The following is a 13390-nucleotide window of genomic DNA, read 5'->3' on the forward strand; positions in this document are numbered from 1 at the left end:
AGAGGGGACTCTCAGTGACGTTTAATATTAGTACTTTGCTTTCAGTGGCACTCTTAAAGCCATCATCTAATTAAAACGTGTCATAGCCGATTATGACATCCACTTGGATCAGAAAGTTATCAGGGACTACATGCAGGGTTACCCTATTAACGTTCAGAGCTATTTAAATTGTTCCTAACGTACAGCGTGCGCCATGTGTCACGCTGTTTATGAGAACTCTATTGCTGCCACTCACATCTATCAGCGTGTCTGCTGTGAGACAACTATTTTTCACAATCGAAATTTCAGCACTGGTTTGAATTGTAGATAAGGGCTATTTAGAAGTACTGAGGGCCGTGTGCATCCTGCACTCGATATCCTTATTTCTACTTTGTGAAGGGATTTTTCTTGATCTTTACTTTTAAAGCTTTGCGTCAGTGATGTGTGCTTGAGATAGTTATTATTATTCTATATGTCCGTAGTGTAAGTATCTGGCTTGCATTGCGCTCTCTTTGTGTTACGTATGTGCACTTTGACTCTTGCGTTTGTATCGTTGGTAACATGTAGCTCAGCATGCCTTTTTCTTGGCGGTTCCTGCCTGCTACATGATATCTCTACCTCTTTATCGTACATACTCGTCCATCTTTTTTTTACCGCTGTATCCCATTAGGCGTTTGGAAAGTACGGCGAGCGTCCTGCAAGTTAAAGAGCTCCATACACAGTTTCTTCGTATTGTTCGTAGGCTGATTATTTATTCCATACTGAGGTCCTCTATCTCCGTAATTAACATTTTCAGTGTAGTTCCTGTTACTTTTATGATTATTGTAATTGTTTCTGTTGAATCTATTGTCACCTTTATTAAAGTCTTAATTGTTTTTATTGTTCGTGTTATTAATATAATTTTCATAGTTATTCCCACCTAATCCTCCCTGTTAGGAACTAGGCCTGTTGTTATCGTAGTTTTTATACTTTGCAATGAAATTGCACAATACTTTCGTTTACTACAGTACAGAAGTCAAATGTACCCTCATCTTATGGTCAATTACAACAATTTCAAGATTTCCAGTATACAATAGATATGGACTCTCCGCATTCTGGCAGACGAGTGTGTTTGCTTTCTGCGCACGACTAAGCATAAGACTTGCATTTAAGAGGATTTGGAAATTAAACGTATGATGTATCTTACAGTTACATATTGTTAATCTACGGTAGACTTGTGACAGACGAGAGGGGTTGTCTTTTTGCTTGGTGTCTTCACAATTTGTTAAAGCTAAGTTTCTTATGTCCCACTATGGGTTTTTAACGTAGAGGAGTGAAATCAGAGTTTTTTTTTGTCTGTGGTGACATGACGGCGAGGTACGGTGGCCTAAACAGCTCTTTTGAATCGCCAAAAAAAAGGACAGTGTTCGGTAAAAATTAAACCTACAAACCATTAAACTAATAACTATCTTAACAGAGGCTCAAGATTGACTTACTTGTGTTTAATTTTGTTCTTAATAATTTTTAAAATTCGATTTTTAATATGCATCCGAGAAGCCATAAAATTGTGTCCTTTATGTAAAAATCTTTTTTTCGTGCTTGATTAATAATAATACCATTTATAACATAAAAGTAACCAACTTCTTAGCTTAAACTAGTGGAAAGTGAGTGCTTGGGTACCCAAGTAAGATGTTATACTTCTATAAAATCATAAGGCAAACAATACAACTAAAAATATCAGTATACCTCGTATGAAACGATATTATGTACAAAGCTGGTGCAATTATTATTGGAATTAGTGTACCTGTGTTAGTTGGGTGTGGATTCAATAAATATTTTAATATTTTATTACTGAACAATTATAAGCAATGTATTATGGCACATTACAGTAAAAACAATATGTTATGGGCTGACCAGTATAAGACTATATGGAGTTTCATCAAATCTTCTGATGGGTTAAAAAAAACTTTCCAAAAAAATAAGAAATACCCCTATTATATAGCAGATCGTTTAACTGTATCCTTTTTTACATGCTTAATTTTAAGAATTTGCAATTTAACATGTAACCTTAAGCAAAAATAACTTTAAATTGGATTTGTAATATCCATACTAAGCTTTCATTTTTTGTTTGCACAAAAAATTTCTATTCGATAAGCCTTTTTAATAATCTTTTTTTTCAAATAGATCTATAATTTTTTTTTCATTTTTTTTTTTTTTTTTTATTAACACAGAAGAAAAAGTTTACATGCAAGCTAATTTTTATGAGAAAAATAGTTTGCAGAGATGTAGAAGATAGAAGCATATATTTACGCTCCTCCCACATCTCCGAGTTTTGTTGTCCATCACAAAAAAAAAATAGTGAAAAAAGCTAACGTAATAAAAATCAATCATTGTATTTATATGGTACGAAAGTTTTTTTTTTTAGGTATGAAAATTCTGTAAGAATGTAAGGAAAATTGTATAAATAATAATTTATTAACTTTTAAAGTAAAAAAATAATGATAAATAAATAAATAGTTTAATTCTTTTAAAAAAACATGTAGCAAAAAAATAAATTTTATAAGATAACTTGCTTATTCAATGTAAAATGTAACCAAATAAAAGAAAACACAATAAATAAAAGCTTACTCTAAAAATAATTCAAATTAAAAATAATAAAAAATTGTAAATAAGTTATCATCTCTAAGGTAACATGGAGTAATCAGTTTTTTTATGTCGGACTCGCTTAATTTGATTAAAAGAAAAAGAAGTTACATTCGATTCAAAATATGTAGTGGGGTGTGGTGTGATGATGTTGTGTGGTGCAATAATGTTAAGTGGTGTAGGGGGATTGGAAGTACGTTAAAATGGGTGAGGTAAAGGAAGAAAATTAAACAAAATCCACTTCCATTACACTTTTTTTCAAGGTCATCAATCTGAAATCGTTGATTTACTCCGTAGGGCAAAACGCGCCTATAGAAAAATAGCTTTAAAAATGTGTCTTATTTATTAATATCATGTAGAATGTATACAAAACAAAATATTTGTCGAAATGAGAACTTTTTTATGTGAGTCAGACAATTCTGGATGGGATAAGACTTTTGGTTTCACATCAAATCGCTCTTACTTAAAAGCAAGGCGATCCCTACAGAGGATCATGTATAAGTGCGAGAGAATGAAGTATAGGTGAGGGGTGTGGGGAGAGAGAGGAACCCTGCTCTGTATTGGCCAGTGATAAAGAAGAAGAGAGTAGCTTGGTGGTACAGCGAAGTGTGGCAAGGTATGGAACAACCCAGACAAATGCGGTGTGATTTAAAGTTTAAATGCGCACTGTGCGCACTGTGCAGTGGCTGCCATTAGACAACGAGAGAGTACTTAGGCCATATTCACACCAATACTACCATACAATTTTAGGAAATGCGTAATACCGAGTACCAAGCTACCAAGGTAACTTTTAACTATGTGTAACTACGTACTCTATTGGTACATAGCTGTTTGCCATATGTCAATGTGTATACTTTATACAGCTTATGTTACTACAGTATTTCTGTATAAATGTATAGTGTATATTTAAAAGTATCAATTTCCCATGCAAGTTCAACTGCGTATAGTTGCACACGTGGGCAGCGATTTATGGTGTATATACTTGGCTGGTAAACTATAAGCTGTATTACCGTACACATCGTCATAAAGTCATCACTCTTCGTCATCAATTGAATTATGCTTTAAAATATCTTACATTTTACTAATATTATTTTAACTTATAAGGGTGTAATTTAGTATTTTATTGTGAGTTTTATTACCTTACTCTGTTTCTTAGACAAATTGATAAGTAGTGATTAACAATTATCCTACAAATTATTCAATAGCCTTGTCAGAAAACTCAATTATTTATAGCAAAAAAATCGAAGTAACATTTTCTTTTACGTAAGTATTCAGAATTCCTGCTGGCAAATCAATTTGATTATTCACAAAGTGCATGTCGAGGACTTCAAATGAATTCATTAAAAAATTATAAAAAGCCTACATTAAACGTAAATTGTCAAAGTTTAAAAAAAAATTTTTTCTCGCTTCTCAGTATCTCTTGTAGTAAAATATAAAACGAAGATTTTCATAATAAATCGCATAATTTTCAGGACTTAAAGCTAAAGGATTACCTGTATTGTAGTGTTACAAACTTTGTAACTCATTATTCAAAATAAGTATAATGAAGAGTGTAACGCTGTACCCGGTTAGCTTGGCACACTCACACCTTTACCCCGGGCCCAACGCTACAAGAACAACTGTGCAGCTGCAGCCTCTTTGGTACGACCACCGTACCCCAGTGTCGTAACCCAAATTACCCCGCACAGCTGTAGATTCCTTTTTCTTTTTTTTTGACTTCACAACGAGCCACTATTTTCCCCCCTAAAAGCCACTATCCGCGAACCCTAGCCACTAGCTGCTTTGATCGAGGAAGGCATGAAGTGCACCTCGCGACTTAAATCACCAGATCGCGCAGCCACTAACTCAAACAGACGGTACTCACGGATGATGCCTTTGACCCCTAGCTTCCTTGCGGTCTCCTGTACCTGATGTCGGCGTCAGCCCCGGTCCTTCACCACCCTCAAGCCACCAAACGCACCAGCCAGCCAAGACCCAAGGACAGATTTCCCGGTCAACAGGACACGCGGGAGAGCTAGCCAACAACCCAAACTCGAAATTTGCGATGATCTCACGTCAGTCAAGGAAACTTCCCGTAACAAAGCGACATAGCAAAACTAAATCGAATACTGCCTCGCCCCGCTTCCTTTCTCTAGCTCAATACCTCAGTCTACTTTCAAGGGTATCGTCAAATTTCGCGTGCCGAACTGAACTGAACTTTTCTCTGGGCCTACGGGCCTTTTTATTGCGAGAAGCGGACCTCGGTCACGCGCTGGCTCAAAAAACGCAGGAAAACTTGCCGGGGAAAAATTTTAGAGAAAAGACAATAGCCCAAAATCTAATTGGCTAGAACTGCTCTAGCTTAGCCATTCAGAAATTGGCACATCCCACATCCGGCTTGTTCTCCTATGTGCGTCAAGAGAAGGGAAGGTGATTCACTTACTCATGCCCTTCCTTTCCCTTTTAAATCAAAAGTTACAAGATTTTATTATAACTTAATATCAATGTTGAGATGTTGTATTAATAAGTATTAACTAGCAGTAACCGTTGTTCACCCATTCAATCGAACCCAATGCAAAAAGAGCGGTGAAAATCGCTTAATATTCAGGTTTGATTGAATAAGTGTTCGGTACTTTATGATACTAATAATAGTCTTAGTAGTAGTTAATAATTGTAATAATTGCGAGCTTTTCCACTGTACACGTGAGCATTGATCAGACTGATAAATTATCATGAATGATTATTTAACAGCAGCGGTTTCTTTGGTTAAAACACGTACATCTATAGAAACAGTAGTGGGGGCTCGTCGCGAACTATTATATTGTTAACTTGCTTAAATTTACCGATAGTTTTCATTCATTGTTAGTTGTAAATGTATTTGAAAATGTTAGTAGCATTTGGTCAACTATGGGTTTTTTGCTTGTCGTAGGAGAGGAAGCCGGCTCAGGGTGCCCTGGGAAGTCGGGAATTCCGTTACCCGTGTTGAGGGCAAGAGTGCGAACTCTCTCTAGACATCTCTGCGTCAGGAAAAGGGGAAAGTACCATGACTTTCCCGTTGTCCTTTACATTTGAAACAGTGACAGTTTTTAACAAGATTACAATTTGGGCTATTGCAGTATGTTTATGAAATTGTTAACGTGATTCAAAAGGGTTGTACAGTAAACCTTGAGCCTGCGATCACGAATGGTAAAAGTCGGATAATTCTTTGAAAGTCAATAAGATTGCTTTCGTAGGTTTATGTTATATTGTTGCTGGCTAATGGTGTGCAGGTTTAATGGTGCAGCGTGTACAGGTTGTATTAGCGATATGCAATAATTTTACCATTTGCTACTATCGTCGCTTAGCCTATGGGTTTTAACTCTTAGTTATTCTAGTTTTAAACATTATACTAATATCTAATATCAAACTTTAGCGCAGCTGTTTCCAGTTGAACTTTTGCATCAATTGATTTTCATAATTATTTCGTTTTAACTTTGCTCGTTGTTTTTGGTCAGCATAGGCCAGCGTGCATGTATGTGAGTCATGCCTGGTCGTAATACCTTAGCTACGAGCAATTTCGTAGGTAATTCACCTCTTTGCAAATGCACATTCGCCTCTGCGTTTAGTATTCTAAGATCGGCATGGAAAGTTTTGAAGCAAGGAAGAAAAAAAAATTAATGTGGATACACCTATGTTACAATATGTATTATCATGACCCACGTAATCATATAAATGCCATAATTCAAGATCACTTATTTTAATAACAGTAAATAATTTAGATGGCTACTAATTTAGTTCAGAACTCAAGTAAATATATAGTTCGTAGTTCTAAGCTCTCACTTTTGTCGCTAGTCCCATGTTTTTGATATTAGTCAGGTTCTTTATAATCTCCACCAAAATGTGTAGTTCTGTAAGTTATTAGTGAAAATGGTAATGCCATGACGGCGTTTTCATAAGAGTCTGTTTATATCAAAAAGTGTGAGGCTACGGTTTCTACAATTTCAAAATATTGTTAAAAAAATGAAAATGAGCACATGACTATTTTTTAAAGACTTTCGTAAAAAAGCGTATGTCACTCTGACCCCTTTAGGACACAGACAGTCGAAACTGCGACTCTACTACACATCCCCATGTCAGCAACGTAACTTATAAATGATTATATAACGTCTACCTAATTTTGTCATAAGCCTAAAAAATATTTTTATTGTGTAACTAAAGAGGCTTTCTGGTGACGGTTCCTGAACTAAAACGAGATAAGTTCAGTAGTTAAAAATATGCTAAATCCCATGGTATTATTATTTACACGAAAGAGTCTTCTTAATGTCTCGTGCAAAATAACGTAATTTGGATGTGTCACTTTTTTGTACAATAAAAATGTTTTTACACTTAGAAGACTAACTTTCAATTTTCTCTTTCTAATAGAGAACACATTTAAGTAAGCTGCATCTGAAAATTGAAAGTCTCTGGAATCAGTACAAAAATACTTAACAACTAGTTAGTAAGATATGCCATTTTTGTTTTAAGAGTAGAATTTTTCTTTCGGAAATTAAAATATTACGTCAATTGGAACACTTAGTAATTTATCAGTTTTGCAGTATGGTCAAAAATAAAAGATTTACTTTACATATATGTTCCTTAAACTTCAATAGATTCTACAACATTGTTAGAGATAGAATTTGTAGAAAAATATGTGTAATATTCAAAACAGATTTTGTTGAATAAATTTATTCCTCAATGTTTAATTAAATCATTTACATTTAATTTTGATGAAAAAAGCTTTAGTACTTTTCTCCATACAAATGTTGTGCAATTTTTGCGCAAGAAACCAACGCACTCGTCTGATGCAAGTCTGCTGCAAATCTGCTGCAAGTAGCAGTTAAATATGACGTTTAGCTTTTGCACTTTACTGAACGCAAGCCTTGTGCAACTCTTCCACAAGTAGCCAACGCACTCTTCTGACACAAGTCTGTTGCAAACCTGTGGAAGTAGACATTACGTAAGTCTTGCGTACCACTCGTACACAAGTCAATGCTACTATATAGACATCTACATAAGAAGTGAGAGGGGTAGCCCGAACTACTGACCATTTTACAGACATATCCTCTACCTTTGGTCTTTATACAAAGTATATATACTTACATCTCTCCTGCACTGTGTACAAAGTCATGAGAGTATTTCTGAAGTTTAAGGTAAAGGGCCCATCTATGAGACAGCTTACGAGTGGTGCCTCATTATTTGAATTAATTTATAAATATATAAAGGTGTTTGTAAATAATTTTTTTATATTATCCACTAATTTAGGGTTTTAACTTTGAAAATATCTTTTTTTTATTACTGTAAGCGTAAAATTAAAAAATATACGATAAAAAATTGAAGTTATCTGCATGTCCGTACTATGAGACACAGAATTTATCCCATGTACCAGTGTCTCATACTTCATGTCCCCCCTTATGGGACAGCTGTAGAAACTCAAGATTCAATGAATTTAATAGTTTTCTTTTAATTTATTTAACACTGTTAATATTAAAATATCATATTTATTACAGTTTAATAAATAAACAATTGTTAATTAATAAATAACATAAAATATGTGAAAAAAAAAAAATTCGCTAATCTTAAAAAGTAAATCATGCAATCGAAATGACATATCATGACAAAGCTTCTTGTTTGATTTTTTTTTGTACAGCACTTATGGATTCTTGTTTAATTTGTTTTTGTATAGCATCCATTTGCGCTTGTAATTTCTTTTTCTCTTCAGCTAATTTTTTCTTCTTTTTTCTAAGTTGTTTAGCTTTCTCAATTTTTTCTTTCTTTTGTTGCTTTTCTTTTTGCTTAGCTATCTGTTGAGCCCACCACTTATCCGAAGTTTCTGCTGATGGTTTTTTCATTTTCCCAGATTTTTCTATTTGAGCTTTTTTCTTTTTTGATAAATACTTAACGGGCATTGTAAACACATGGTCAATTGTACTTGAATCTATTTGTATTTAAGTAAATATTTTGATTATGTTATGTTTACAGTTTCGAAGTAGTATATGTTTTCATTATTCAAGACTAGATACCTTCAGTAGATTTATTTTCTTGGTCACTTTCTTTCTCATTACAGCTTTCTTTGTAATTATTAATTGGAGTGGAGCTTCGAGTAACATCAAGTGTGCTTGATTTATTCGAGTCTCTAGCATCAAGTGTGCTTGATTTATTCGAGTCACTAGCATCAAGTGTGCTTGATTTATTTGAGTCACTAGCTGAAAGTATTATAATTACATATTTTAACATTAAACTATTGACATTGACTATTAAATTTTACATAAGAATTGATTTATTATTGTATACATACCATAATCAATCGAGTTAGTATCTAGTAAATTGAAAAAGTTGTCAGCAATACTAGTTTCTGAGAGAGAAACTTGAGAAGAACCAATTTCAAATACTGAATTATCTTTAATACTAATTTTACCATTACTTGATGCTATGATATAAAAATTTTGTACACTAGTTCCATCATCACTGTGACACACATCTGATACAAGTTCAAGTAGTAAATTTTCTGGAATTTCAGGTTGGCCCACTTCTTCAACTAATGAAGTTGGGATTGTTTGAGGAAGGGATGATTGACTATTAGGATTAACTACTTCTAAGTTTAAATCTTATGAATTTTTAGAAATCCTAATGATAGAATCATTATGCGTAGCATCATCTATAAAAGTAAAAAAAAAAAAAACAGATTTTACATAAGTCAATCAGTTATCATTAAAAATATCTAAAAGAAAAATCTATTCATTATTAATGTTTAGTCATTTAAAAATCTAGTGAATAAAAAGTTAGTCTTCAAAATATGTGTTTTTTATATTTATATTAAAAGTTACCAATAGGATATCCCTTTATTTTAAGCCAATACTTGTATAATGACAAATCTTTTTGATTTATTATTGTTGACTTGTCAAAAAGAGAATCCTGAAATTTTTGTAGAATTTTAGAATCCAAATTTTTTTTAAAATTTTGCAAATGAGTACTATCTTTGTCGTTTAAAAAACAATTATCCTTTGATTCTGCCTGCATTCTTATATCATCTAAAGTTTTATCATCTTTCTTCGTTTTCTGGAGAACATTATAATCGACTTCTTGGGGATTCCAAGGACCTAATCCATATTTTTTAAACCCACTTTGAACTATTTCCTTTTCATTCTTTATTGAATCCAAGGTTTTTATCAGAACTAGGGGAAAAGTGTCTTTTTTAATTTTTTGAACTTGATTTTTGTTTTTAAATTGAGGCACAACTTTTTTCCAGCTTTCTTTAAATGGGTGGAAGAAAGAAATGTCCAAGGGCTGGGTTATATGGCTAGAATTTAGTGGAAGTCCTATTACTTCTATTTGTCGATCTCTACAAAACTGCACAACTGGAATAGTAAAGTGCGAGGAATGATTATCCATATAAATGATAATAGAAAATTTAATTTGACTTTATAGCAACCAGGGGTAAAAAATATTTGTTAGATATTCATAGAAACTTTCAGCTGTCATCCAGCCATTGTCCGAGATGCCAATACCCCAGCCCTGAGGCACATTTCGAATGATATCTTTTGGGAGACTACTTTTGTAAGCATACATCAACAGGGGTGGGGCTCGAGCACCAGCAGCACTGTACATAAGCAACACTGTTTGACACTCTTTACCAGCATCGCTAATCTGATAAACTGATTTACTCCCTTTCTTTGTCAGTACTTTTTCTCCATCAGGAGACAACAAAAGACTTGATTCATCACAGTTGAAAATTCTGGTTCAAGAAATGTGAAGCAAAGCTTTTGACTCCAAATAATCTTGCTGTTCACTAAACCACTCCTGTAACACTTCTTGAGTCACCGCAGCTCTGGTATGACTTAACTGCTGAGCAGTTCTTATTGTAAGGGCTTAATGTCTTTTTTCTAAAAGACTCATACCAATGTCTTCCCGGTCTGTTATCAGTAAAGGGGTTCTCCTTTTTTTCTTTCACCACATAATTTTGCACACAGTCTAGAAGCTCGGTTTTACTTACAGGGTGTCCTAGCCTTGCTTTGGTTATAATCCAGTTGAAAATTTTTAATTCTTCTGCTTCTGATAAAACAGTACCTGGTCCAGCATATAGTTTAGTTGACTGTTGTATTTTTTAATTGTTTTTTCTGGAAAGTGTTGATGATGGGACACCAAAAGCATGAGAAGCTTTTCTAAGTGATACACCTGATTTTACAGCTGATAAAGCATTTTTTAAATTTAATTCAGTATACTGTTTACTTTTTAATTTTGTTTCTTGCTGTGTTACTACAAATAACTTTTGATTTAATTTTAACATTCTGATCTACTGGTTTTTTAGCAGTATTCTTTTTTTTAAATTTATCACCTGTACCTTTCGACTTGTTACAACGCTTAGTTTTCATTTTTATTTCGAAAATCACCTAAAATAATTAAATATTTCAATTAAACTTAATAAATATGCTATACTCAACAAAAAAGACTGAACTTTTTAGGTTACATTATACGTTACAATAAATAACATTTAATTACCTTATTATTTTTGAGATACAATAAATAAACTTTATTCAACGCGCTTCAGAGCTGCGTTCAAGACGATTGTGACCAACTGATTTTGTTCATTTAAACGTTAAAACGATAATATTTATTACACTCACGCGTGTGTCTAATAACAACGTACAACATGTACCCCACTCATGGGACAGACTACTTACTGTACCATAGGTAGGGACATGACTCGCTGAAATGTACGTACGATGAGACAGCAATATTTAAAAAAAGAGCCAGTATATAATTTAATGAAAAATTATTGTTCATTATTTAACATCTTTTGGAAGGTGACTTAACTATTTTTTTTGTTTTAATATAAGTTAATTTTAATATTCTATCCAAAAAGTTAAACTCGTACATGTACTGCTTAAACGCTGATAGAGAAATATTGATCGATCCTCAGACTCGAAGTACTAATTATCATATATACTTATGAACTACTCCTTAGATACGTTGAACATTAATTTTTTAGTTACGTATAATTAACAAAAAGAAGAAAAATAGTTTTCTTACACCTTCACATAACGTTATTAATTCTAAAAATAAGTATTTTCATTACTGTTTCATATGATGGGACATGGTCTCATAGATGGGCCCTTTACCTTATATAACTTATTTACTTATAGTAAAATAATTTTGTTGATAAGACTTACTCAACTTTTTATGAATTCTAAGTTTTTATTGTCAGAACTTTAATTATATTTATACATGCAGTGTACTTGTCCCAAATAAATATCACCTTTATTCTTATTATGTATAAATAAAATTGTTTCTTAATTGTTATGTACTACTCATCCTTTTTTTTGGACGTTAGTACAAAAAAATATTAAATTAATGATGATTAAGGATTTTTTAAGTAAAACTTTTATAGCAGCGTGTTGAAAGTCTACTGGCAAGTTTAATTGGCTGGTGGAACGCAAAACGTGTCCATTCAGATCTTGGTGATGGCTGAAAAGTGAAGAGTGGTGAGAAAGTGGGGCATGTGAAACAGTAGTGCAGATGCCCATTGGAAGGAGTACTCCATTCTAAAACTACAGTTGAATAAGTTCAATAACTATACAGTAGAAAAAGAGAGGAAGCGAGGGCAACCAGAGAGCTAGTGTGCGCGTAAATAGAAATATATTCAAAAGAATATCTATAGTCAAGAGCCAAAACGTGCAATGTGTTTGTGTGCAAGCATGTAGAAAATCTCATGGTAAGAGTACGTAAACTGCAGGTCATGTTGCTCATAATTTTTAATATTTAAAAAAAGTATACAACGTACCTATGTTTTTCTTTCATTTTGGTTTTTTTCCATCGTTAAGAAAGTAGTGGCTCAATAATCTCATCTTTTACAAGGTATTTTTTATTGAATTTTTGAAAATAAAAACACAAACTGAAAATATCTGAGTGAAAGAGTATCTGGTAAAAGCATAGCTCTTGCAATCGGAAACAAAACTACGCATAATAAAAGAAAATGAAACTGATTGATACAATTACATATAACTATTAAAATAAAAAAAATTAAAGCACCTTTTGGAAAAATATATGCGTTATAATCTATCGTCAAAATAGTTATTTCTTGTTTTGTTTGTAATAAGCTGCATATCTTTAGACTTCAGACATTTTCATAATCTCTTGATTCAAGTTTTATTAAAAAATGTATTTGAAAACGCAAAAATATGTTAATTGAGGTGCACTTAATAGGATCATAGCTTTTGTTACTATAAACTCAAGTATATGTAATAAGTGTATGCGAAATAGAAATCTACGATAAGAAATTAAATTAAAAATACTTCCATTTGAAGACTACGTTCAGTAAACTACAGATTAACTTTTTTTTAAATCGCTGTTAATTCTCCTTTGTAGTGACTCAGAGCGTGGTGCTCATTTAATAACTTATTTAAAATTTTATATATAGAGAAAATAACTTGTTCACTATTTTTCTGTTGAAAAATAAGACTTTTTAAGTAAACGTATAGCAATAAACTTCTTGCAGAGGTTTTTTTCGTAAAAAAGTGAAGCATAAAAAAAACAATTGTAACGATATTTCTTTCAACTTTTCGTATCAGATGGTTACCGATAATTATGATATTATTGTGAAAGACGAAGGTATAAATTAAGAAAATTAAGAAAAGCAGCTAATGATGATTGCAGTAAGAAAAGTGTGAGTAAAATAAAATACGATTACTTAAGTAGTACTATATATACAACTAATATAAATTATAATGAAGATAACAATTTTAGTAGTCTTGAATGTTATACGAATTTAAATAAGTACAATGACGATGACAAATGT

Source organism: Copidosoma floridanum, unplaced genomic scaffold (genome assembly GCF_036245765.1).
Source record: "Copidosoma floridanum isolate Cflo_tuat_1 unplaced genomic scaffold, Cflo_Japanese_pri ptg000020l, whole genome shotgun sequence".
Lineage (NCBI taxonomy): Eukaryota > Metazoa > Arthropoda > Insecta > Hymenoptera > Encyrtidae > Copidosoma > Copidosoma floridanum.